Here is a 26,868-nt window from a genome sequence, read left to right as displayed (position 1 = left end):
TGCCTTTCTATGACATCATCAGACATGTGCTCCTAAGTTCCAAATGGACATATCTCTTAGCACTGGTCAGGTTCCTGGGTCTTGCTCACATACTTACTGGGTGCGCTGGTAGCAGATTTTGTCTGCCCAGGTAAGGAATTTCCTTGGGTCCTGTTCTCAGATGGTCTCAGATATTCAGTAGTCTAAAACTGCTCCAGGTTGACCAACTAAGAATTCCTTGGTCACCACTGGAGTTAACCTCAGTCCTTTGTCAACTTCTTATAGCCCCAACCATCCAGTCAAAAACTTCCCTGGGCCCTATTAAAAGTCCCACCCCCATCACCTTAGTTAGAACACCCTCTCTGCCCTGGTCTTAGTGTCTCTAGGGTCTGGTTAGCGTCTCCTCAGAACCTTGTTGGAGACAGCTTTCCTTTCCTTGCAGCCCTCCAGTGCCAGTGACTGAGACAAGCCTTCTGTCCATCAGAGGCCATTTTTCTCCCTGACTAGATCCTGCCTTTGGTAGTCCTAATATGCTCCAAGGACTATGGAGAGAAAACTGCCTTGGTCCTGGACAGAGCTTTCCTTAGGAGGCCTTACTTTTTTCAGAGACTGTCTTATTCCCTTGTTCCAGGTTCCCTCTGCCTTGGTGGGTGACTTACGCTCTGTCAGAACCCACCCTATTCTTTGGTCATAAATTACCATGGTCTAGGTCAGATATTCCATTGGTCCCATCTCACACCTTAACCTCTAGTCGTTAGAGACTGGCTGCTGTCTCAAATTATCCATTCTAAACCCCCTTGGAACCTCTTCTCAGTTCTTGTGGGAGACTGCACTTAAGAGCCTCAATTGACCCAATTCAAAGTCTGTCTGTCCTGCATATGACTTCTCTTGTTCTTGGTCAGAAACAGACTTCCACCCTTGTGACTACTTCTCTTATCACCAGTCACAAACATTGTTCAGTTTCTATTGGAAAACCCTCTAAGCCCTCCCTATTCTCAGTCTCCCTCCACCAAATTCAGAGACAGACCTTCCTTGAGCCTGGAGACCTGCATGACATGGTCCAAAGCCTCTCACAGCCCTGGTAAGGGATTGTCTTGGTTCCTGGACCTAATATCTTTCTGTCTTTATCTGAAAGATCCATAGTACTGTTCATAGTTTCCTGTTGGGTCCGAGAATGTCCTGGGCCCCAGTCAGAGTGCCCTTGTTGCTTCTGGAAGATGTCCTTAGTGCTGGTAGAACATTGGCATCACATCAGCACACAGTTAAACTCTCAATCCTTACTTATATCCCCAAGCCACTTTAGATACTGCATTTGGGCATAGCCCAACTCAATTAGAGCCTCTCTCTTTGCTCTTGAAAGCTCCCTAAAGCCATAGTCCAAGGTCTCTAGCCCCTCTTAAGACCTTCCCTGACCCTGTTCAGTTTGTTCTTTGCTTGCTTGTAAATATCCCTAGACCGCACTCAGTCACATCTCATTCTATCCTCATCAAGGCCAACTTCTGCAGCACTAGCAAACCTCCTGTAGCTCCATTTTGGAGCTGCCTTTGACTCCACTGGAAGCCTTATCTAGGCCATAGATGAAGCTAACAATAAAGTTTCTATAATGCCGGTCTGAGAACACTTTCTGTCTGTATCCATGCCTTCTTATGCCCTCATTAGAGAGGCTATCATAGGTTCCCTTGGCCTTGGTCAAAGCATTCTGGGCCATGGTCACACCCCATCCTGGGTCCCTGGGATCAGCTTCTTTGATATACTCAGAGATCTTTCTCAGTCCTTTTGAGAGTGCCACTCCCTCCACCCTGAGTAGAGATACTTTTCTGTCCCAGCCTGAAAATCTCCAGGCCATTTGTCGAGTCCCTTGTATCTTGTCTGAGGCAGTTTTATGTCTCTTTGCAGCCCTTCGGTTCCTACTCTAGAGACTGGCCTCCATCTTATCAGAAGTCTCTCTTAACCCTGATCAGATCCTGCCTTCAACTATCCTAATAAACTTAAGGATTATATCAGAGAACCCTCTTGTCCTGTGATGGAGCTTCCTCAACCCTGATTAAGGCCTACCTCTGCCCTGTTCAGAGAGTACCTTGTTCTCTTGTCCCAAGATCCTTCCTCCCTAGTGGGAAACTGCCCCCTGCCCCCTTTGGAGACTACCATAGTCCTTCTCAAAGACTTTACAGCTCCAGTCAGAGAATTTTCTATTCCCTTCTGACACTCTCACTCTACCCTAGTCAGAAAGTGGGCCCAATCCCACTGGAACCCTTCTTACTCCCTTTGAAACCTCCTCTCTTAGGCCTGGTGGGAAACTATCCTATGCCCACTTAAGACCCTCCCTTGTCCCTCTTTAATCTGCCATCTTCCCTGCTTGGAACTTCTCTGCTTTGCTCAGACATAACCTTCTGCTTTGGTGGCAGTCATTTCTGTCCAGTTGTCTCTGGTTGTAGACCTTTCTCTAGTCTTTGGTTCATATGTAGTGCCTCTCTTTCCCTGGTAATAGGCTGCCTTCTGTCCCATTCAGGACCCTTGTCAGAGATACTTGAGTTCCTTAACTCTTATTCCTATGCAATTATCTGATACCCATAGGTCTCATCATAGTTTTTCAGGCTTTGATCAGACAATATTCCCAGTCCCTCTCAGAGTCCTCCTATAATCCTGGCATAATCCTCTCTAGGCCCCATTCAAACATTCTCTGGTGACTCCTCACAGTCTCATTCTGTCTTCAGACACTACCTTCGGTCCTGTCCCCAACCCCTTCCGAACCTCCCTTATTAAGTCAGTGAAGTCTCCCGCAGTCCTGGTTAGGGACTATTAGTTGAAAGAGCTTACCTTTACCCTGTTCAGAATTTGCCCTCTGGCCTGCCTGGAGTCTCTCTGTGGCCTGAAAAGAAATGGCCTTCTACCCTCATTGGAGAACATCTTTGGATCTTGTCAACACTTCCTGGGCCCTGGTGATTGCTTCCCAAGCCATGGTTACAGGCCTCCTGTGTCACTCACAGTACCTTCTGGTTTTCTAGGTGGAGATCTTAAGTTCCCTTACCTGTGCCATGGTTGAATAGTTCTCCTGGAGTCACCATCAGAGATGTCCCTCAACCGCCTTGCATCTTTTCTCATCTCTACTATTAGAGGAGTCTCAATCCTCGTAAGATCCCCTCCTCTTGAACCTTATGAAAGTTTCCCCTCTGCTCTGTTGGGAGTTTCTGTAGATGCTGTTAATAGATCAACTATGGCCACCATCTCAGTCTCCCTCTGCCCTTCTGGGAGACTCCCCTTTTCCCCTAGTTGCAGCTTTCCTCAGCCTTGTTTAATGAGACTGCTCTCAACCCACAAAGAGACCTCCCCAAGCATGGGTTGAAGCCTCCCTCATCTCTGTTCAGAGACTGCCTTGGTTCCTGGTATCAGACTTCCTCTGACTTCCTGTTAGACTGCCCTAGGATTTGCTACTACATTTCTGTGGCTTTGCTGGAAGAACACCCTGAGCTAAGACACAGCTAAGCTTTGTCTTTGATAGAAACCCCCCTTGTCCTTGGTCAGAGAGTAACTTGGGTCCTCTTCACAGTGTCCTTTTGCCATTTTTAGAGATCACCCAAGCACCTTTAGCAGTTAGAACCTCTCTCCCTTCAGCCCTTTGAATCCTTTCCTCAGCCTTCATCAGAGAAAGTTGTAGGCCTTCTTTAAAGCTGTCCTTAACTTTGTTCTAAGACCATCTTCTACTGAGTTAGGAATTTCCTTATGAAGGTACTGTTTTAAGCTTCCCTGGGTACTAAACAGAAAAGTATTCCCCAAACTTCCCTATGCCCTCATGAGGCATTGCCCTCCTTTGGTCCTGGTTGAAGCATCCCTCTGCCATGACCAGGACTGACTGCCTTGAAACCTCGTAGCAGCCTCCCTTTGCCCAGTTGGAGATCTCTGCAGGTCAGTTCTGGTTGAAGATAGTCCTTGACCCACAGTTAGAAACCTCCCATAGCTTCCTTGCATCCTTCAGTCTGCACTATTCAGAGACTTTCCTCTGACTTCTCTGGGGAAGTTGGCCCTATTCCCGGTTTCTCCCTGTTCTGCTGGCGGCAGTCCTTGGGGAAAACTATCTCTAGGCTCTAATCAGAGACTCCAAGGACCCTGGGTAGAGAAACATTTGTGCAAGTTTCCCTCGTGTCTGGTAGTTGATTGTGTTTGTTAAATGTCAGAAACTACCCAGGTCCCTGATCAATGTTTTTCCTGTCCTTAGTCACAGAATGTCTTAGTCTCTTCTCAGGCTCCCATTATGGTCAGTTAGAGACTGTTCTCAACTCCACTGATGCCTCTCTCAAACTCTTTGAAGATCCCTTTAGGCCTGGTAGAAGAGAGCTCTGTGCCCTCTTAAGAGCCTCACATAGCCATCATCAGAGACATTCTTCTGCCGTGATTGCTACCTCATTCATGTCTGGCCAGATCATCTCTAGTACCTAATCAGAGGATGCCTTTGGCTCTCATCCAAGCCTTCTTTCTGCACTTGTTGGAGACATTCTTTTGACTCCATTGTAGACCCACCTTGGCCTTAATTGTGGCCACGTTCTACCCTTCTGGAAATATGGCTCTGGATTTTTTTTGGGGGAACCCGCTGTCCCCTACAAAAAAGCTTCAGGCTATGGTTGAGACCTTCTTTGCTTTTTGTCAGTGACTGCCTTTGTTCCTGTTCCACTCTCCTCCTCCTTTTAACTCAGACCGCTATAGGAGCCCCCCTCCTGGGCGGTGATGTCCAGCTGTGCGGCCTTCTGGGGAGGGGTGTCTTCGAAGGGACACCACAGATTGCTAGGGCACTCGGAGGTGCAGTAAGTATATCCCAGGAGTGTCAGCAGCCACACACCATAAATACAAAAAACTCAGCAGTGGTGCAGGGTAAATACAAAACACTCAGCAGTCGCGAGGCGTAAATGCAAAAAAGAGGTTAGCTGTGCAGTGTGAAAAACAAGGAAGAAGTAACTTGAGTATAATTTGTAAAGTAAGAAGTAACTTAAGAAGAAACTTGTACATAAGTGTAAAAAAAGTAAATATGGGCCAAGAAAACAACAAACAGCTGTTTGTACATTTGCTTATAGATACTTTAAAGGTTGGGGTACTAAGGAAGGGCAACAGCATTTGCTTCAGTTTTTGAAATGTGTAAAGGATGTGTGTGCCCCTGGTTCCCTGCAGAAGGGAGTATGAATCTGGAGATTTAAAAAGGTGTGTGTGAATGAATGAGTGCTTTGTCTTGGTCTGTGTTTTGACTGTTACTGTGTTGCTGCTTTATGTGATTCTGTCTTTGAAAACTTTAAGTGGTATGGTACCTGTCTGTCTGTAATTACTGTTTGTTTTTGTCTATTGACCTTCTTTGCTATCCTGGAAGAGATGAGGAAGGAAGTCTCTGCCTCTAGCCTCCTGTGCATTTTTACTGGATCAGTTCCAGGAGTTTGGGTCCCGAAAGCAAAACTTCTCTAAGGAAAGGCAAGGCAAGGGTCACCCCCCATTTGTTGTTCTCTGGCCCACAGCCAGCCAGAAGCTCCTGCAGAGGGCAGGGGTGCATGCACATGCTTGGGTGGGCAGAGATACTACAGAGAGACGTGTGCATGTGTATGGGACAGCAGAGAATTGACTACTTGCGGTTGAAAAACTGCACGGATGTGAAACAGAATCTTTGACTGTGGCCAGAGAAGTTAACAAAAAGTATTTTTTTTTCAAGAATACTGGCAGTCAAGGACACTCTGTGCCCACCAGCACGGCTCCACATATCCCTTTCCTAAGCCAAGTTCTTCACTGTGACAACACTCAAGGTCTCCTCTCCTGGCCAGCAATTTCTCATCTTAACCCTTCTCTGTCTTGATACTGCTTTAAAAAATGTTGAGTTATACCAACCTGTGTACTTTGGAAAGTGTTGACTTTAAAGTAAAAGTTAAAGATGCATTATGTTTGGGGAAAATTATGCTTTTGTTTTCACAGGAAAAGAAAAATATATAGGTTTTAATCACTTAGATGCAATGGGTTACAAATACTTATCATCTTTAAAGGAAATTGGGTACAAATTATTATTGATTAAGATAAAGAAAACTGCTGCTAGTTTCAAAAGTTTCACATTAGTACAGGTTTTTATATGTTAATGCAAAATTAAATTATTCTTATTGTGATAATACATATATTATATATTTTGGCGCTCTTTGAAATGTATCTGTGCAATGTCTGGACTGTTGGAAGAACTCACGAGAAGAGACATTGATGGAGATTTGCATTTTTTTCTAAAGGACAAGGGGGCAAACAAGAGACTGAAATGATAGAAAAAAGAATTTGTCTATGTACAATGTTGAGTTCATAGGGAAACTATTAAAAATGTTGAATATTTAACAGTGTTATGCTAATTCTGATTGATTTTCTCCATTAATAAGGCTGGTGATTCTTCACTGCAGAATACTTACGTTAATTATGTGATCATGTTCTTTAAAGGTGAAAGGAAGACTGAGGTCCTAAATACAAGTTAATAATTAATCATCATAGTACAAGCAACCCTCTGGGTTCTATATGATTGACCTCCTGTAAAATAACAAGGCTGAAGCTCTTAACTATTCAGACTTCCATAACAAAGTCTACATGTTCTTAAAAACTTCAGCATCACATCCATGGTTGGTAAATGAAAACTGCAGTCTAACTGCTCCCATGATGATTAGTCATAGGACAAAATGCTTATGTATGAGTCTATATGAATTCTGAGGGTGGAAAAAGACCTGAGAACATCAATACAGGTCGTAAGGATTTGAAGGCATAAAAACTTGAAGATTATATGTGTCTGAGAGGATATTCTAAAAATATAGATAAAATTTATAAGAAATAATGGCTTAAGATGTATATAGAAATTTACAAGATTTCTTTCCCCTTTCATAATATTATTATACTATGATTTCAAAAGTTCAGATTTAACATTAATAGAGATCTGACAAGCTAATAGAGCAATCATTGCTTACTATTTGGGTCACAAGCTCAAGATTTTATATTTCTTTTGGTTGTCTTCCGAATATAGGCTTATATGCTGTTTCATCATAGTTTTTGTTAAGACTCAAGGGCTTGAGTCTGCTCCTGCTGTTTTACAGATACCTATTACCTCCTTTTTCTACAATATGGATCTCAGTACAGACTAATAATGCTAATATATTGGAACCTTTTATGTCCTTTTATAAAATGGAGATTCATACAAACTTTGGAAAATTATATACCTTGAATTCACTTCTCACAAGTCAAAATGATTACGGTATTTTTTTTCTCTCTCCTAGTCTTAGGATTGTTCCCCTTCCTTAATTACTGAGAATATGAGTCTACAAGTTTCAAATGAGTCCATAAATTTAACTTCTGTTCCCAGTTTGTATCTGTTTCACCAGGCTTCCACTTGGCTGACAAACGCATCCAAGCATCAGTTGCTGATAACAACCTGCTCCAAATGACAGCATAATCTTGGGATCAAGGACTGCCAGCTGGAATTTGGTATTCCAATACAAAATTTCCACAGACTTGCATTTGGAAAGTTGCTGCTGCCATGGGAAAAGTGGCAGGACAAGGCAGTTCTTTAAAACCCGTTTGCCCATGAAAGAAACATAACCTGTGTCAAAACGCCTTATGTTTTTTTGGTGGGAAAGATAAAAATCTCCATGAATGGTATTGTGTTTAATATATCATGCCCTGATTGTATTTTGACTAATTGTTTCTCAAGTGGATGATCATACCCATGTACTGGTGTTAAAATAACCTTCTTTTGTAATATTGCCTGTACATGTAAATGATCCATGGTTTGAGGTCAAAAAGTTACCAGTAATTGAAGAAATTAAGAAAGCTTTAGGTAGACAGAAACATGCTATTGGATTAATATCAAGAATTTCTGCTCCTGTTGTTATGCTGACCACTACTACAGTTGCTTCCATGGCTTTGCTCAGTCTACTCAAAATCCTGGATTTGTTAATCAATTATCTAAGAATGTTTCCATGACACTGGAGACACAAGAAGACATAGATGTAAAAATGGAACAGAAATGGAATGCCTTGTATGATATGGTACAATCTTTAGGGGATAAGCTCCAAAGCTTAAAATCCAGAGTGCAGTTGAAAGGTCATGCTAACTATGAATGGATTTGTGTTACAGCTTTTATGTATAATGAAAGTGATATCGGTCAGGAGAGAGTTAAAGCACCTTGTAGGGTATCTGGCATGATTCTAATGAATCTTTAGATTTGGCTAAATTACATCAAGAGATTTTGGAACTGAAAAATGATAAATTGGTTTTGATGCATCAAAAGCAGTTGAAAATATTCACGAACAGTTTAAAAAGACTGTTCCATCATGGTCAGCATTTACTTCACTTCTTAGTAGTACTGAAGTTGTTGGAGCTTGGGTTCTTTTGGGCATAATTTGATTACCTATAGTTCTCAAGCTGATTATAAACTCACTGTGGAAAGTGAACTCGGAACTTCAAGGAGTAAATCTCCGTACACTCCCCTAAAAACTGACGCCAAAGACTTGCAGTCAGAGATGGATGAGTTTTCTTTGCCCCTTTTCTACCTAAGACGAGAGATGGATCTCTAAGATCCCTTTTCCCATGATGGGTAAGACTGAAATGCAGTAACTCCCCCCCCCCCCCCCGTGCGCCCCAGACAGACACAGTCTTCTGAGAAGCTCTGAGAGGTCCTTAACATATAATAAAAAGGGGCAATTGTGGGAACACATGTGTGACTCAGTTTCCATCTGGAGTCATTTCTGACTGAAAGAAGGCATTTGAGTTCAAGCTTGCCTGCTCTACTTTTTCTTATAACCTTGAGGGCTATGAAAGACTTCTGATTTAGCCCGTGAGAAAAGAACACTCCATCTAGTAGATAGTATACTGCTGACGACAAGCCTTGGGAACATCAAGATAGAAAGTAAGGCTGCTTCCGAGCAGCAAGCACATGTTGGGGAGGAGGCTGCTCACTCAAGGACAGGGATGGTCCTGTGGTTAGATACTGACTGACCATCTGTGCTGTGCTTTGTTCTGCTTTTGTAGATAAGCAAGTTCTGAAATAAACTCTGGGCTGTTTGGCAGCTTCGGCATGACAGACAACCTCCCGATTCTATCCTGTCTTCTGTTTCTTCTGTCTTTTCTTTGGTCTTGAGGATCCAGGAAGCCTATCTGACCTTGTAGGAGTGGGCTCCTACAGACCCCTCACCTCAGGCCATAGTTTGTTAGAGCTTGGATCAGAGACCTCCATTAGCCTCATCAGAATCCTTCTTTGTTCTTTTAGATGTCTTGCTTGATATTGGTTCGTGGAAGCCTTAGACGCACATTCTTGCCTCCATCTGCCATGGTCACAGACTACATTTGGTCCCAGCCTTGACTCCAGGAGGACTCTCTAAGCCTCATTGATGCCTCCAAAGCCTTGGCAGGTAGCACTTTAAGTAATTTAAAAAACTTCACTGGATCCTTCACTGTGTATTGCTTCCCTGACCCTGGTCAAAGACTGCTTGCAGGCGCCACAGAAACCTCCCGTTCCCCTCATTGAACACTTCTACACTAGGTATCTTTGGAACCTTCCTCAGCCCTGACAGGACACCTCTTCCGCGCTACAGTGGCCTCACTCTGTTCTAGCTGGACATCAACAGAGGTCAAGTCCTGGTGGGAGATGGCATTCAGCCCACATCAAAGGTTTCCTCAGGCTGCTTGGAGCCTCCTTCTGTCCTGTTGGAACCTTCCTATGTGCCAGTCAGAAGGTTGCCCTTGTCCTTTTTAACAGAATCCTTTCATCATGGTTTGAGACACCATTCTGCCCTGGTATGCACATATCTTGGGCCTCATTGCAGTCTCTTGGGACCATGGTGGTAGAATGCTTTTTGCATTATTTGAGCCTTCATCTGCTGTTATGGAGACCACTATAAGGTCCAATTGTACCCTTGGTCCACCTAAGAGGCTTCTTGCATACTTATTAGATAAACCCTTTGGCCCTGGAAGCAATGTCCCTGAACTCTTGTTGAAACATCCCTCTGCCATAGTGAGAGAGCTCCCTTAGTCCCAGTAAGGAAAAGCATTGGTCTTTGTTCCAGCTGCCCTTGGGCCTGCTAGGAGACTGACTTTCCTTCCAGTTGGAGACTTCCTCTAGTTCCTGGTCAAAGCCTCCTGTAACATTAGTCAGAGAATGACTTTGTCCATTCTCATATGCTCATTCTCTCTAGTCAGAGACCATGCTCAACCCCAAGAGAAACTCTCTCATCCCATTTGAAGCCATCCTAAAGCCTGACCTGAGTTAACTCTAGGCCTTCTTTTTTTTTCCTCTAGGCATTCTTGAGAGCCTACCTGATCCTGGACAGATTCTACCTTATGCACTGCTTGGGGCTTTCTTTGGCCACTGTTGGATCATCCCTGGTCTCTGGTCAGAGACATCCCTCTGACTCCTTTGGAGAAGCCCCTTATCCCTAATCATGTCTATACTCTGCACCATTCAGAAAAAGGTCTTCACACCCCACCAGGAGACATACACAAGCCACTGCCTCCAGGAGTTGATGGCAGCCATCCCTGGTTCTTATCAGAGACCTCCTTTGTCCTTGGCCACAGTCTCCCTCTGCCTTCATCAGAGACCACCTCAACCCTGATCACTGCTTCCTAGGGATTTATTTGGCGAGCACTCTTGGTCTCATCAGAGTCCTCCTTTCCCCAGATGGAAGCCTCTTTTATCCTGCTCAGAGGATGCCTTGGTGGCTCCTCACCACCTCTTCCTTCCCTGGTCAGAGAACACTCTTGAATGCAGTAGTAACCCCATCAGAGTCTTCCACAGTCTCTTTGAAGCCTTTCTCATCCCTGGTCAGATACTTCAGAGACTTCTCTAGGCTCTCTGAACCTAGTCAGAGTTTGTCTTTGGGCTTGCTTAGAGCCTCCTGGACCCCAGTCAGAGACTGTCTTCAGTTGGTACAGTTCTGCCATTGCCCTCCTTTCAGGCTCCCTGGAAGCTTATTGGAGAGCTCACACACACCTTGCCTCAACTCTGGTTAGAGGAAGCATTAGTACCTAGTCCTGACTTCCATTGGGCCTGGAAGGAGACTCCCCTGGCCCAAGTCACAAACTACTCAGGACCTGATCAATCCCCCCTTCCTTTGTCAACAAATGGCTTGGTCATTAAAGACTCTTTGCATCGCTTGTTCCTAGTTGGAGACCATTCTCATCCTCTTAGAGATTAAACATGAAGACCTCCCTTGGCTCAAATTGGTAACTTTCTAGGCCAAGCCCTCTTAGAAGCTTCTCTCTGCACTCATCAAAGAATATGCTTGGTTACCATCACAAAACTCTTTCAACCCTTGTTGGAGCTTCCCTCATTCTTGGCAGGAGACTGCCACTCAGTCCCATTCAGAGACTTATCTTGACCCTGGCTTGAGACTACTTCTGGCTCTTTCTTGATTGTCACAGTCTCTCTCTGCTCTTATCAGAAGTTACCCAAGGCTTAGATCCACATGCCCTTGCCTCCAGAATGACAGGACTAGGTATCTGAAGATTTATACAGCTCAGGACTACTTGCCCAGGGGTGGCACTGCCTGCAGTGGGCTGGGTTCTCCTACATCAATCATTAACCATGAAAATGTCCTATAGATATTTCCCATAGACCAATCTTATGGAAGTATTTTCTCAATTATGTTACCTTTTATCCAATGCCTCTAACTTGTTTTATGTTGACAAAAAACTACTTGGCACAATCAGAATACCACATATTTACACCGATGTTTATTCATGCATGATTCATATACCCATTCATACTTTTCATAAGCCCTATTCATGAGAGCCAAGATATGGAACCAGACTAGATATTTTAAACTGATGAATTAAGAAAGAAAATGCCATATATGTGTCATATATATGCATGATGTGTAATTTTGCCATACAGAATAATGAAATTATTTAATTTACAGGAAATGTTTAGATTCAAATGTTCATGTCAAGCAAAATAAGTGAGACTCGAAAAGACAAATATTATATTGAATATATGTAGATATTTATATATATGAAAGTGGAAGGGGAACTATTGAGGGAGAAAAGAGTAAAAAAGGAGATGGGAAGAGGAGAAGTTTATGGGAAGGGGGACAAAACCCAAACATTTATGTTTTCTTTTCATATAGAAGTGAGTATGCACATGTGTGTGTGTGTGTGAGAGAGAGAGAGAGAGAGAGAGAGAGAGAGAGAGAGAGAGAGAGAGAGAGAGAGAGGAGAGAGAGAGAGGGGGGGGAAGGGAGAGGGAGAAGGAGAGGGAGAGAGAATTGAAGGAGAACTATTTGGGAATAGAAAGGAAGTCAGTGAAAAGATGAAGAACAATGAGAAAGTAGTGGCAGTGGGGTTATAAACAAGTTATAATGACATATTATTATGAAATTGTCATAATTGAAACCATTATTTTGTACTCTGAACAAAAACAATAAAAAGATACAAGGAAATGTAAGTAAAGTAAATAAGTATGGTAAAATGATGAAGTGGGAGTTGAGGTCCTTAAACATGGATAATTTTCATTACTGCAACTATATTTTCTTAAATTACTTCTTTGACCTTTCCATGTAACTAGTTATATTAAATTGCCAGTTTCTTTTAATTTATTTCAGCAAAACCGTCTCTAAAAGTCCCAGAAAACATAAAAAATATATTCAGTGGCTAAATGAAATAGTGTATGAAATTTGGGCTTAAAATTTTAACAAGAATATTCAAACCGAGAAGTGCAAGGAACATTCCACATCTCTTGGCTACATTAGTATAAACAGTAGACCTTGATTATGGTCCATTCCTGAAACCCAGTAAGGCCTATTGGTGTTTGGTGAGTTCCACATCCCTTAACAGTTTCAGTGGAAGCAGTGGACCGGGGTTGAGACAAGATTTGACTCTGATTTAGGACCATGAGTACAAAGGAAATTCTACATCCTGCTGCGGTTTCAGCAGTGTTTATTAGGATTTTTCTAAGTAGTTGCAATTCCTTTACTCTTCTTTGTTATATAATCTAACAAGTTTTGATCACATAATAATTTATTCATTTCTTTCGGTTTGTATATTGAATTTTTATCATTTCTTTTTGCTTCATTTTTCTTTTACAAATTGTGCTTCCACTAATGGTTTTGTATATGTTTCTTTTTTAAATCTGTATTTGTATGCGATCCATCATTCTCTTTGGTGCCCTTCTGGTTAAAGGTACTATCACTTCTTTCCTAACTGACGTCACACTTTCGGTTTCCTTTCTTCTTTCAGTCCCTAGAGGGTCAAAATACCACTTTCTGTTTCTTATTTTCCAAAAGTATTTCCATGATTTGTGTAACAACTTTTAATAAAACCCAATTTTAGCATAGCAATGAGTTGAAAGCAAATGACTCCTGACTGTTTTTGAATCTCAGTTTTGGGGCCGTACTTGTCCACTGTGCTATACAGCCTTCTATCACTTACTCAAGCATGATGAACATTGTCCTTTTTTGAGATCTTCAAACATTTTATTCTTTTCCTTAAAATATTTTCTCATAGCTGAGTAGGACTTTTGTTTGTTTCCTTCTTCAGGGAATGCTGCAGAAGAGGGGGCTGACAGATTGTGAGAGCAAGAAGATCGAGGTGCTTGCTGAGAGACTGTGTTTCCTGGTTGGAAGGTACACCCATTAAGTCTCGCAAACATGGCTGCCTGGTGTAGGGGGTCCTTCTGTCTATGTGTTACTTTCATTGGTTAAATAAAGAGACTGCCTTGGTCTTTTGATAGGGCAGAAAATTAAGTGGGCGGAATAGACAGAACAAGATGCTGGGAAGAGGACAAGCTGAGAGCCGCCTGCCATGAAGCTGCCAGGTCAGACATGCTGAATCTTTCCCGATAAGCCACGGCCTCATGGTGATATACAGATTATTAGAAATGGATTGAATCAAGATGTGAGAGTTAGCCAATAAGAGGCTAGAGTTAATGGGCCAGGCAGCAATTTAATTAATACAGATCTCTGTGTGATTATTTCAGGCATAAGATAGCTGGGTGGCCCGGATGACAAGCAGCCCGCCAGCCCAGGTGTAAGCCAGCCTGGCAGCTGGACACAGCCCTGCCGCTCCTCATACTACAGCTGCCTAACCATGAGCTGAACAAGTACAACAGTAATAGATGTGTCAAAATGAACTCGGAAAACCCACAAAAACTCAACCCTACACAAAGAACTACAGGCAAGTGAGAAATGCTGAGAGGGGGAGAAACAGTCTTCTCAAGGAAAACCCACTATGATTGATAATCTAATATCAAATGGTGAGTCCCGACGACATACATACAAGTAACATTATTCAGACTGAGCAGGTTGTAAGTACCTAAGTAGGAATATACTTGCACATACATATATGAATGTCGCAACAATTTTAAAAAGGCCTCGAATTTGAAAGAGAAAAAAGAAGGGCTGTATGGGAAGGTTTGGAGGGAGTAAAGTGAAGGAAAGTGATATTATTTCAAAAACAATGGAAAAAAGGGAGAAAAACTCATATCTCTCTTATATGACCCCTTCTGACTGTTCAATTATCTGTTAAATAGAACCTTCTTATTCTTTAATTAAAAGCCAGAGAAACCCTATCTAGAAAAAAGAAAAGCTAATAACCTCTACAGAGGAGCTTTTCTGATCACCCTATGTAAGTGGAGCTCCACTTCCCTGTGTTTCTCTATTATTTTACCTTGGGTTGATTTTTCTTCTGGAACATGTATCATATTTTTCTATGTATGTATATCATCTATTTATCAATCATCTATTAGATATTTTTGTTTTCCACATATGTAGTGCCTGTCTCCTATAGTAGACAGTGCATTTCTTTAATATTTAGATCAAATGAAATATGCAATGACGATCTGGGAAATAAGTCTGTGGTTAAACAATTTATACTGAGAAAATAGGATAGATAGACACTATGCTCTATGATGTATAGAACCTATAGATACATCTCATATTAAAGCTATGAAATTTGCATATCATATAATGGTTTTGATCTCATAAATACTCCTTTTAATAGTTTATTCTTAGTTATTACAGATATCAACCACAAAAACTAATTTTTTTGTTTCATGGCTGCCTGTTACATCTTCAAGTAGAGAGTATACTATTAATAAGTATATACAGTTAGTTATGCGATTAAATGTCAGCAAGTATTGTTGGCTTGACATCTTAATGCTAAGCAGGCATTCATTGTCTTCTTTTTCAGGTAGATCAAGTGACATGAATTAAGGCAAGGAAGATGGAATATTGTGTGGATAGGCTTAAAAACACAAATAAGTTGGTCTTTTAAAAATGACTGGGCCATTATGCAGATGTCCTTAAACTTTGAAGCTTTTTTTCCTGTGATGAGCATGATTAAAATAATATATTTCCCACAAAAACATTGGGTGATAATTTTTTCAAATGTCAGAATGCATTTAGTGCAACCTTACAACTTAAATGTCACCTAAAATGCAATAGCAGAAATTGCTTCAAGAAACAATGTGACTAGAATAATCCCTTGACTTTGAGCAATTCAAATGCACTTAAAAAAATTATACATTTCCAAGCTAGAAAGGTTACTTTTCAGGTGACTTGCAGTTTTTGTATGTTAAGGAAACTTGAGGTACAGAAAGCATTACTTTTACATTAAAAGAACTTACAAGTTGATAAAGGTCTAAGACGCCTCAACTTTCTTTTAAGTTTCAATATTAATACTAATAGATATTATTAATTGCTTCTTTCTTTATTTTAAAAATAAGATAAAAGTAATACCTCCTGCAGTGGTGAAGGCTCTGGAGGCTGCAGTCTGGTCCAGACTTATCCTATGCTGCACCATGGTGACAGTCACAGAGCTGCTAGTGCTGCTGGCCAGGCTTCTGGCCATGGCCTTAGGCTCCTTCATCAATAACTAAGCACATGATGAGGAGTGCTTCTTTGAGGTGGTCACCCTCAGGCACCAATATGGGCCTCATCTTCAAGGTAGTGTTGGGTCCCTTCCTGGGCATCGATGTGGAGATCACAGGATCAGATCAAGAAGGAACATACAAGGAGACCAAGAGTCCAGTGGAAGCACATGTTCACAACTCACATAGATGGGAGGCGCAAGTTTTGCTTTAGTAATGGAATAGCTATCATGACTCTAAAGATAGTAATTTTTACCACTGACATTGGCAAGGTTCCCAAAGTACAAGACATGGAGACAGACGATCATCAGAACAAGTGAGAAGAAATGAGGAATGAACTGGCAGTGGAGATGATGTAAAGCATGAACACGAGGAGTACACGGAAGCCTGGGAGGGAAAACACAGAACCATTAACACCAACACGCACAGCAGAGTGCTCTTTCGGCCTTCTTCGAAGCTCTTGTTCTAGTTGCCAAAACAATGGGACAGATCTATTTTTTTTTTTTTCGTCTGGAGGGTTGTTTAAAAAGCCTTTCCTGTTGATCCCAAATTCATGATTCACTTGTTTACCAAACACTTTGGTCATAATAATGTCATTAGTTTACATATTTTTATTTTCTAAATATTCATGTTTCTTTGATATTAATATGTATTAGGGAAAGTCTTTTTAGGGATGTTAGAGCGAAATTTTGACATTCAATTGTCCTATAATTCACACATGAGTGTTGCCCCATTATGTAGGATTTTTCAAGAGTACAAGGCTGGACAGTCCAGACCTGCCAAAAAGACCAGAGCCAAGCTATCACACCAGGGCAGGCCCTGAATATTTCAACATAGCTGAGGCACAAGACAAAAACCTTAAAACCAACTCTATGGCAATGATAGAGGACCTTGAAGAGGAAATAAATAAAGCCTCTATAGAAATCTACGAAAACACAAACAAACAATTTGACGAAATGAATAAATTCCTCAAAGAAAGTGAGGAAAACAAAACATGATTGGAAGAAATGAATAAATCCCTCAAAGAAAGCCAAAAAATTCCCAAAGAGTTGAAGAAAACAAATGAGATTGTTCAAGACCTGAAAATGGAAATAGAAATAATAAAGAAGACACAAAGTGAGCAAGCTCTGGAAATGAAAATTTTAGTAGTGCAAACAGGAGCTACAGAGGCAACCTTCACCAACAGAATACAAGAGTTTGAAGAGACAGCTTCAGGCAATGAATATATGATAGGAAAAATGGGCACATCAGTCAAAGAAAATATTAAATATAAAAAATTCCTATCACAAAACAGAAAAGATTATTAGAAACTGTAAATACAAAAGACTAAGAAACATATAAAAGTGGACCTATTAGAATCACACCTGATTTCTCAATGGAGAGTCCAAAAGCCAGAAGGGCCTGGACACATGTGCCACAGACTCTGAGAAACCACAGATGCCAGCCCAGAACACTACACCAAGCAAAATTTTTAAGCATCATAGATGGAAAAAATAAGATATTCCATAATAAAGTTAAATTTATACAGTATCTACCTACAAATCTATCCCTATAGACGGTGTTATAAAGAAAACTCCACTCTAAGGAAGTTAGCTATACCCATGAAAGCACAGGAAATAAATAATCTCACACCAGCAAAAACAAAAGAAGGGAAACACATACTGACACATACTACCACCACCACCACCACTAACAGCGACAACAAAGTAACAGGGACTAACAATCATTGGTCATTGATTTCTCTCAATATTAACAGCCTTAATTTCCCAATGAAAAGACATAGACTAACAGAAGAGATAGGAAAACAAGATCCATTCCTCTGCTGCATGCAAGAAATACAACTCAACACCTAGGATAAACATTACTTCAGCTTGGAAATAGATATTCTAAGCAAATGGACCTAAGAAGCAAGCTAGTATAGCCATTGCAATATCTGTCAAAATAGACTTCAAACCAAAAATAATCAAAAGAGCCTGGGGAGGACACTACATATTCATCAAAGGAAAAATCCAGCAAAATAACATTTCATTCACCTTGATCAAATAGACTTCATCCCAGAGATGTAGAGATGGTTCAACATATGATAATCACTAACTGTAGTCCACTATATAAGTAAACTGGAAATAAACCACATGATCATCTCATTAGATGCTGAAAAAATCTTTGACAAAGTCCAACACCCCTTCATGATAAAATTTCTGGAGTTATTAAATATAATAAGGACAATTTGCAACAAGCCTATAGCCAATATCAAATTAAAGGAAAATAAACTCAAAGAAATTCCTCTAAAATCAAGAATAAGACAAGGGTGGGCACTCTACTTAACCTAGCATTTGAAGTTTAGCTAGAGCATTAAGACTACAGAAGGAGATCAAGAGGATACAAATTTGAAAGGATGACATCAAATATTGTTATTTGCAGATAATATGATAGTATATGTAAGTGACTTCAAAAATTCCACTAGGAAACTCCTACAGCTGATAAATACTTTCAGCAAAGTGACTGGATACAAGATTCCCTCAAAACAATTAATAGCCCTCCTGTACACAAATGGCAAATGGACTGAGAAAGAAATCAGGGAAACAACACCCTTCAAAATAGCAGCAAATAATAAAAATATCTTGGTGTAATGTAACCAAACAAGTAAAAGACCTGCATGATAAGAACTTTAAGTCTTTGAAGAAAGAAATTGAAGAAGATATCAGAACACAGTAAGATTTCCTGTGTTCATGAATCTGTGGGAGTAACATAATAAAAATAGCCATCCTACCAAAAGCAATCTACAGATTCAATGCAATCCCTGTTGTTCTTTTTTAAAAATGCTCCAAGATTCCCAGTGGCAGTAGGCAGCAGAAATGCTGTAGGTCCCAAATGGTGGTAGCGGGCCATGTGGCAGCAGACAGCGGGGCCCTGGGAGCAGCCAGTCCCAGGCAGAGACAGCTGCTGGTCCCAGAGCAGTGGTGGCAGGCCATGTGGCAGCAGGCAGTGGGCCCCAGGCAGAGATGGCTGCTGGTCCCCGAGCAATGGCTGGTTCCAGGCAGGGAGACACATGGTGGGCGGGCAGAAGACAGAAACATGGATAGACCCGACATGCAGGGTGAGGTTGAATGTTTATTCAGGGAGTTATGGAGGAGGAAGGGTGAAGGGGGGACAGAGAGAGAGGGAGAGAGAGAGAGAGAGAGAGACAGAGACAGAGAAGGGGGGAAGCTGGGAAGTGGGGAGAGAGGCAGAAGCGAAGCTGCCTCTCCGAGAGGAAGATGGAAAAAGAGAAAGAGCTCAGGCCGGAAGCTGAAGATCAGCCTGCCTCAGCGGATGGGGAGGGGAATGGGTGTGGCTTGTCTCTTAAAGGGACCAAAACCATAACAATCCCCATCAAAATTCCAACACAATTTTTGAAAAAAATAATTCTCAGCATCATATGAAACAACAACAACAACAAATCCCCAAGACTAAGACAGTCTTGAACAACAGAAGAACTACTGGAGGCCTCACCATCTTTGATTTTGAGTAGTGCTACAGAGCTATAGTAATAAAAACAATATGGCATTGCCATAAAAACTGACATTTTGATCAATAGAATCGAATTGAAGACCTAGAAATAAATCCACACACCTATGGACACATGACTTTTGATAAAGAAGCCAGAAATACACACTGGATAAAAGATAGCCACTTTCTTTTCCTTATTGAAGTGTTTTTATTTGATTTCTGGCCTCCATCTTTGGAGGCCCTGCCCCTGTGCCTCTTGCACCTTGACACCTCCCTGAGGAGGTTCAAGGTAACCCACCAAACCTTGACCTCTCCTCAGAGGAGTTCAGGACTCCTCCCTCAGTCTATTTAAACTCCTTCCCGGAAAGTCAACACGTGGTCTTCCTTCTTTCCCTCTAGTGGTCACGTTGGCACCTTCCCGGTTCCCCTCTGGGCCACCTGAGAGCACAGGAGTCCTATTCAACCTGGATATCCTTTAATTTGGCTTGTTTTGATTCAGCATGATTGGGATTTTTGCATCAAAAGAGAGCTCATCTTAGAAAATATTTCTAACATCTGGAAGTCCCACCAAGATAGGGCGGCCTTTTCCCTTGGCCTATAGCCATGCATTGAAAGCATCCTGCCCTTGTCCACAACCCAAGCTCTCCATGCCGGGCTAAAACTGGCTCCTGGGCTACAGCGGCTGCATCTTGGTGAGTCCCTTTTTCTTGTCCATGCTATAGGGTTTTGGGGACCCTATTTGTGCCCACTTTTCTCGATTATCGAAGACGCGGGCCGTGCCAAGAGTCCGATCTCAGTGGCTATGCCTGTACTAGCTGAGATGAGTTTTGTTTGTTTAGGGAAGCTTAGCATTCAATTTTCATGGCCCCATTTAGGCCCAAGAGCTATTTTGGCGGATGTGCTGTAATAGACTTAGGACATACAGTTGGGCATAGGCTTTAAAATGTGTGCTTGCAGTTCAAATCCAGATCAGCTGTCACCCCTGGGATGTCTCTTACAACATCTTTATAAATTGGGGCTTTCCGATACAATCTGTCCCGAACGGCTAATTTCCCTATGCACTAAGATTTGGCCTAATACAATCTTGACAATGGGGCACGTTGGCCACCAGAAGGAATCCTTGAGCTTACCGTCCTCTGGGACCTAGAAAATTTTTGTCGCAGTAGGGACAAATGACAGAGATTACATATGTTCATGGTTTTTGGGCTCTATGCTCTTTCCCTTCCCTCAGTATCCAGTGTCTTGCAGCACTGGTCTTAGTCTCTAGGGTCGCAACACCTCCAAATTCCTAATCATCTGGGAATTGGGACCCTGACAATTCTAGCTGTGTAGTAGAAGGAGCATGGGGGCCCTTTGTTCTGTCCCGCCCAGCTAACTTAACCCCCGAAATAACCACACAGAAATTGTAATAATTAAATTACTGCCTGGCCCATTAGCTCTAGCCTGTTATTGGCAAACTTTCACATCTTGATTAACACATCTCCATTAATGTGTATCACCACTTGACTGTGGCTTACTGGCATGAATCTAACCAGTGTCCATCTAGGGCAGAAGAATCATAGCGTCTGCCTGTCTGTCCTTCTTTCCAGCATCCAGTTCAGTCTACTCTGCCTACTAAGTCTGCCCTATCAAAAGGATAAGGCAGTCTCTTTATTCAACCAATGAAAGATACACATAAACAGAAGAGCCCCCTACACCCCAGCTGGACCATGCTGACAGAGGCATTGGCCCCTGCCCCACTCCCTCAAATCCACACTACCCACCCTGCTCCTGTGGAGCAACATTTCCCACATTCTTCTCCTTCTCTGTCCTTGCCTACCTCCTCCCTTGCCAATCTGGAAGTTCAAGGTCAACTTCTCCCTTCCCCACCTCCCCCCCACCTCATCTTCCCACCCTTGGACTCCCTCTGAGCACTGGACTAGCCCCTCACAATCCTCCCCAGACTCCTCCCATACCAGATCCCACCATAACACTGCCCTTCTTTGCCCTCTCCAGGAAGTGGCAGGAGCCGATGGCATTATCAAAGTTCATGCTCCCTTTTCTCTTCCAGATCTCTCTCAGATAGAAAAGCAGCTGGGGTCCTTTTCTACTAATCCTTTCGCTTATACTAAAGAGTTTCATTATTTGTCCCAGGCCTACGATCTAAACTGTTATGAATATTGTCAACCAAGCTTCTACTCTCACTCCTGAGGAGCGAAATAGAATTCAGGTAGCAGCTAGGCAATATGCAGCCAGACTCATTTGGTAGACAGTACAGTCCCTGTGGGATAAGTGGCTGTGCCAGCCACAGAACCACACTGGGACTACCAACCTGGACAAAGTGGCCAACAGAGGCAGGACATCATGGTTCATTATCTCCTTCAGGGTATGGAAATGGTCTCTGAAAAAGTAGTTAATTTTGATAAACTCTGAGAGATTACACAGCTAGCAGATTAAAATCCAGCCATTTTTTAAAAATTGGTTACAAGGGACCATGGTCCGATATACCATGCTAGCTAGATCCAGCCTCCCCAGTGGGAATCAAGGTCTTGGCTACCCATTTTATTTCTCAGCCAGCACCAGATATTAGAAAAAAAGTTAAGAAAGGCTGAAGAGGGTACCTAAACCCTTATACAGGAATTGGTGACAATGGCCTTTAAAGTTTTAAATGCCCGAGAAGAAACAGCTAAGTCTTCCTGAAAGACAAGGCTACAACAAGCAGTTAATGTGCAGGCTCAGGCCTTAGCAGCTGACCTAAGGTCACAGGAAGAGGGACAAGAGAAGCCAACCATAAGGCTCTACCCTGGTGGAGCCCAGCCTAAGTCAACCTCACAGACAAGCTGTTACAAGTGTGGCTTAATGGCCATATGGCACAATATTGCACTAAACTTCCTACGATGCCATGTCCTATCTGCCAGCAACCTGAACACTGGAAATCACAATGCCCTTGTGCGGGCTTGTCCTCTATGGCACACCATGGAGGTCCAGCCTCACCAACATCGGCAAGTGAAACTGTGCCAACCTTAAAACTTTTCAGCCTTGCAGAGGATTGGCGCTGCCCAGACTTGGTATATCCTGTAACCATATCCGAGCCTAGGATAAATCTGCAGGTAGCGGGTAAGTCCATTACTTTTATTTTGGCCACGGGAGCTACCTATTCTCTTCTAACATCTCATTTGGGCCTTACATTCCTCTCACCAATTTCAGTTATGAGAGTAGACGGGACCTGTTTCTCCCCACTTAAAACTTTGCCACTGCTCTGCATTCTTGCAGGACAGTTTTTCTCTCATTCTTTCTTAGTGATTCCTGCTTGCCCAGCACCTTTACAGGGTCAAGATATCCTTAGCCCCTTCAGGGCCACACTCACTTTAGTCCCCACACACTCTCCTGAGTCACACTTTCTTCTCACTTTAACAGCCTCACAGGATCCTACCCCAGACTGTTCTGTCCCTAACACTCCCTTATCCAGTAGACCCCCAAGTATGGGACACTTCTACTCCTGTGGTTGCTACTCACCACCAGCCAGTGCTAGTTCATCTTAAAGACCCTTCATCCCTCTCTTCCAGACCCCAGTCTCTTATTTCTGAAACCCACTGCCAAGGCCTTAAGCCTATTATCACCCATCTCCTATCTCAAGGACTTTTAATTCCTATCAACTCACCTTGCAACACTCCATTTCTTTCTGTGCATAAGCCCTCTGGTGCTTACCAACTAGTTCAAGACCTCCACCTCATAAATGAGGAAATCATTCCAGTTCACCTTATGGTTAACAACCCTTACAATTTCCTGTGTAAAGTCCCTCCTACCACCTCCTTCTTTACAGTTCTAGACCTAAAAGATGCCTTCTTTACTGTTCCTTTACACCCTGACTCATACTTCCTCTTTGCCTTCACCTGGGAGGACCTGGATTCCTGGTCCTCCAGACAGCTTACTTGGACTGTTCTTCCTCAGGTTTTTTGAGACAGCCCCCATTTCTGTGGCCAAGCTCTGGCTCGAGATCTCTCAAGCTTTGATGCAAGTTCCAGGACGCTCATCCAGTATGTGGACGACATACTTCTCTGCAGTCCTTCATTGTCTCTGTCCCAACAGGCCACCTCTGCACTCCTGAACTGCCTTAGATCCCTGGGATTTGGAGTTTCACCAAAGAAGGCTCAGCTATGCTCTCCTACAGTGGTATATTTGGGTGTTCAACTTAGTCCAGGATCTAAGACCCTCACCTCTGACAGGGTCCAGGCACTGTGGGATTTACAACTTCCAACCACAGGGGTTCAGATCTACTCATTTTTGGTTTTGTTGCGGTTCTTTCGCCATTCGATTCCTAACTTTTCCATTACAGCTAAGCCTCTGTACCAGGCAGCCAGAGAGATGGATGCCCATGTGACCTCTCACCCAACTGGCCATCATCCACTGCCACTTCTCTCTACTGCGAGATGCCTTTCTAACAGCCCCTGCTCTTGCTCTTCCAGACCCCACAAAGCCTTACCATCTCTAAACAGATAAGAGGTCAGGAGTAGCCACAGGAGTTCTAACCCAACAGGCTGGGCCTTCGAATTGGGCTGTCACCTTTTTATCCAAACAGCTGATGTCACCGTCTGTGGATGGCAACCATGCCTGAGAGTCCTGACAGCAGCAACTGAACTCACTTGGGAGGCTCTCAAGATAGCCTTGTCTGGGACAATCATAATATATTCCACCCATCACCTCTCAGACCTTCAGAGATACTTCTCTCTCGAGCTCCTTGGGTCTTCACAACTCCAGGCTTTTCACTTACTGTTTCTAGAATACCCCCCAAATTACTTTGGCTTTCAGTCCTGCCCTAAATCTCACAACTCTCCTTCCTGTTCCCTCCCCCTCTGGTATCTCCTCTCATTCTTGCCTGGAGGCTATAGAGGCTTTAACCTCACCCCGGCTGGGTCTTCTAGACCAGCCACTTACAGTTACCAACTCACTCTGTTGAGGGAAGTTAAATCAGGAAACCGCCAGGCAGCGGACAAAATGGTCACTTTTGCTGACACAGTTGAAGCTACCCTCCTGCCAATGGAAACCTAATCACAAAAGGCTGAATTAGTTGCCTTGACTAGGCACTCCAAATAGCTAAGGGCCAATGGGCTAATATCTACACTGACTCTAAATATGCCTTCTTAGTAGTCCACACTCATTCTGTACTCTGGAAGGAAAGGGGCTTCCTTGCTACCAAGGGCACATCCATAGTTATCAGACCCCTTATAGCCAACCTTTCGGAGGCCCTCCAGCTCCCTGCAGAAGTAGCCATTATTCACCGTCAGGAGACACCAATCCTCCAAGGGCCCAGTGGCCTTAGGCAATGTCAAGGCTGACTCATTGGCCCAGGGGCTGGCCTCCAGCTCCTCGGACTCCACAGAATATATTTTGTTCTTAACTCCCTCCTATCAGCCCTGTTATCAACCTAAAAAGAGGGAGGAGCTCATAAAAAGGGGGCCCACAAAAACAAAGGACGGATGGTTCTATTTAAATAACCATCTCATCCTTCCTCATGACCAGGCATTGTCAATCATTTCAGACATCCACCAGACCTTACACATAGGCTCCAAAGCTTTGTTCAGCTTCTTGGACTCCCTTTATGACCCCACCCATCTGCGAGATTTTATTTTACAGGTTCACTGCTCCTGCTAGATGTGTACCCAGTCCAACCTACAGGGGGTTCTTCACATACGTCAGTCTCTACATTAGCTTTGTGGACACCAACTGGGTGAAGATTGGCAGGTTCATTTCACCCGTATGCTTACTCATAAAAAACTCTGTTACCTCTTAACACTTGTGGATATTTTACAGAATGGAAAGAAACATTTCCAGTATCCAGGGAAACAGCAGATGTGGTGGCTCAGGTACTCCTGGACCACATCATTTCTTGGTTTGGTGTCCCACCGACCATCCAGATGGACAATGGGCCAGCCTTCACTTCCAGAGTCATGGAGCTTGTGTCAGAAGCTCTCAACATCTCCTGGAAATTCCACACCCCCTACCATCCACAATCCTTGGGAAAGGTGGAGAGGGCCAATGGACTCATCCAACAACAGCTAATCAAGCTCTCCAGTGAACTCAGGTTATCTTGGCCCTTACTGGCCTCAGGGCCACCACTTGTTCCCCTATGGGCTGAGCCCTTTAGAGTTGCTTCATGTCAGGCCCTTTCTCCTTAACCATCACCTCCCAGTCCAAACTCCTCCACTGGTGTTGTACCTACCCCACATCTGCCTTTTAAGGTCCCTTCTCTGTTTACACGCTGACAGTTGTTACCTGCCCCCACACCAGTGGACCCTAATGCCCCTAAACCTGCCCTGCTCTCCCCAGGGGATGAAGTATTCCTCAAATAGTTAACTCCTAGGTCTCTGGAACCTCGATGGACAGGACCTCACATGGTAATCCTCACCACCCTCTCGGCAGCCAAGCTCATGGGACACCCATGAGGGTACCCTCTCTCCAGGCTCAAGCGGGGAACTACTCAGGATACTTGGTCTATCCAGCAGATAGGACCTTCCACCCTCTGGTTTTCCAAGATGCCACAATGAAGGGCCTACCTGCTTCTCATCCTGGCATACTCATCTTTGGTGATACAAACAAGATGGGTAATAACAATATTTTTTTCCTAGACATCTGCCTTCTTACCTCCACCAAGGAATAGATGCCTGGCATCTCCAGGATGACAGTACACAGGATGCCTTTCCAGCCACACCTCTTGCTGAGGGTGGACCCACCAACACCCAGCTTTCCCCTTCCCCATGCCACCCCATGCCCACAGGAAGTAGCCAGATTTGAGTCAATGCAACTTTTGTCAAAGAGAGCCTAAATGTTGGTCAAAATATCACCCCAGCTTCCTGTAACCCCTAATACAAACAGTCTGGAAGGTAAATCCCTGTCTCTGGTTTCCAGCTTTGGCATACTTGCCCCTGTGCCCCTTGTACCTTGACACCTCCCTGAGCAGGGTCAAGGTAGCCCACCAAACCTTGATCCTCCCCCAGAGGAGGTCAGGAAAACTCCCGCCAATCTATTTAAATTGCTCCCGGGAAAGTCAACATGTGGTCTTCCCTCTTTCCTCCTGGTGGTCCTGTAGGCGGCTTCCTGGTTCCCTTCGGGGCTACTTGAGAGCCCAGGAGTCCTATTAAAACTGGATATCCTTTAATTTGGCTTATTTTGATTTGGCATGATTGGGATTTCTGCGTCACCAGAGAGCTCGCGTTAGAAAATATTACCTTGGCCCGCCTCTGTATGAGTGCTTTTGCCTCACAGTTTATCTTATTTTGTCCTGTTGGGCTGTTTTTTTCTTGGAGGTCTACTCTTTTCTGAAGAGGAAATGAAGGGTAGTGGATCTGGGGAGAGGGGGTATGAGGGGGGAACTGAGAGGAGCGGAGGGAGGACAAACTGGTCAGATGTATTATATGACAGAAGAATCTATTTTCAGTAAAAATTAAAAAAGTTCATAGAGCTCAGAGACTGTTGAGACTCTATAGGAGTGTGGTCTTTCTTATGATTTCATCTTTGCTTTCATAATAAAATGCAGTTTGTTCAGGGAGTAGCTTGCAGCTGACAGTACATTGCTAACAGAC

General features: G+C 43.2%; 1 pseudogene; it reads left to right on the top strand.

Annotated features, from left to right (window-relative positions):
• Nucleotides 1–15,751: 15,751 nt before the first annotated feature.
• LOC142840372 (transmembrane emp24 domain-containing protein 2 pseudogene) lies at nucleotides 15,752–16,363 on the top strand (annotated as a pseudogene).
• The last annotated feature ends 10,505 nt before the right edge of the window (nucleotides 16,364–26,868 follow it).

Source organism: Microtus pennsylvanicus, chromosome X (assembly GCF_037038515.1).
Source record: "Microtus pennsylvanicus isolate mMicPen1 chromosome X, mMicPen1.hap1, whole genome shotgun sequence".
NCBI lineage: Eukaryota > Metazoa > Chordata > Mammalia > Rodentia > Cricetidae > Microtus > Microtus pennsylvanicus.
This window is presented reverse-complemented; position numbering and strand designations above follow the sequence as displayed.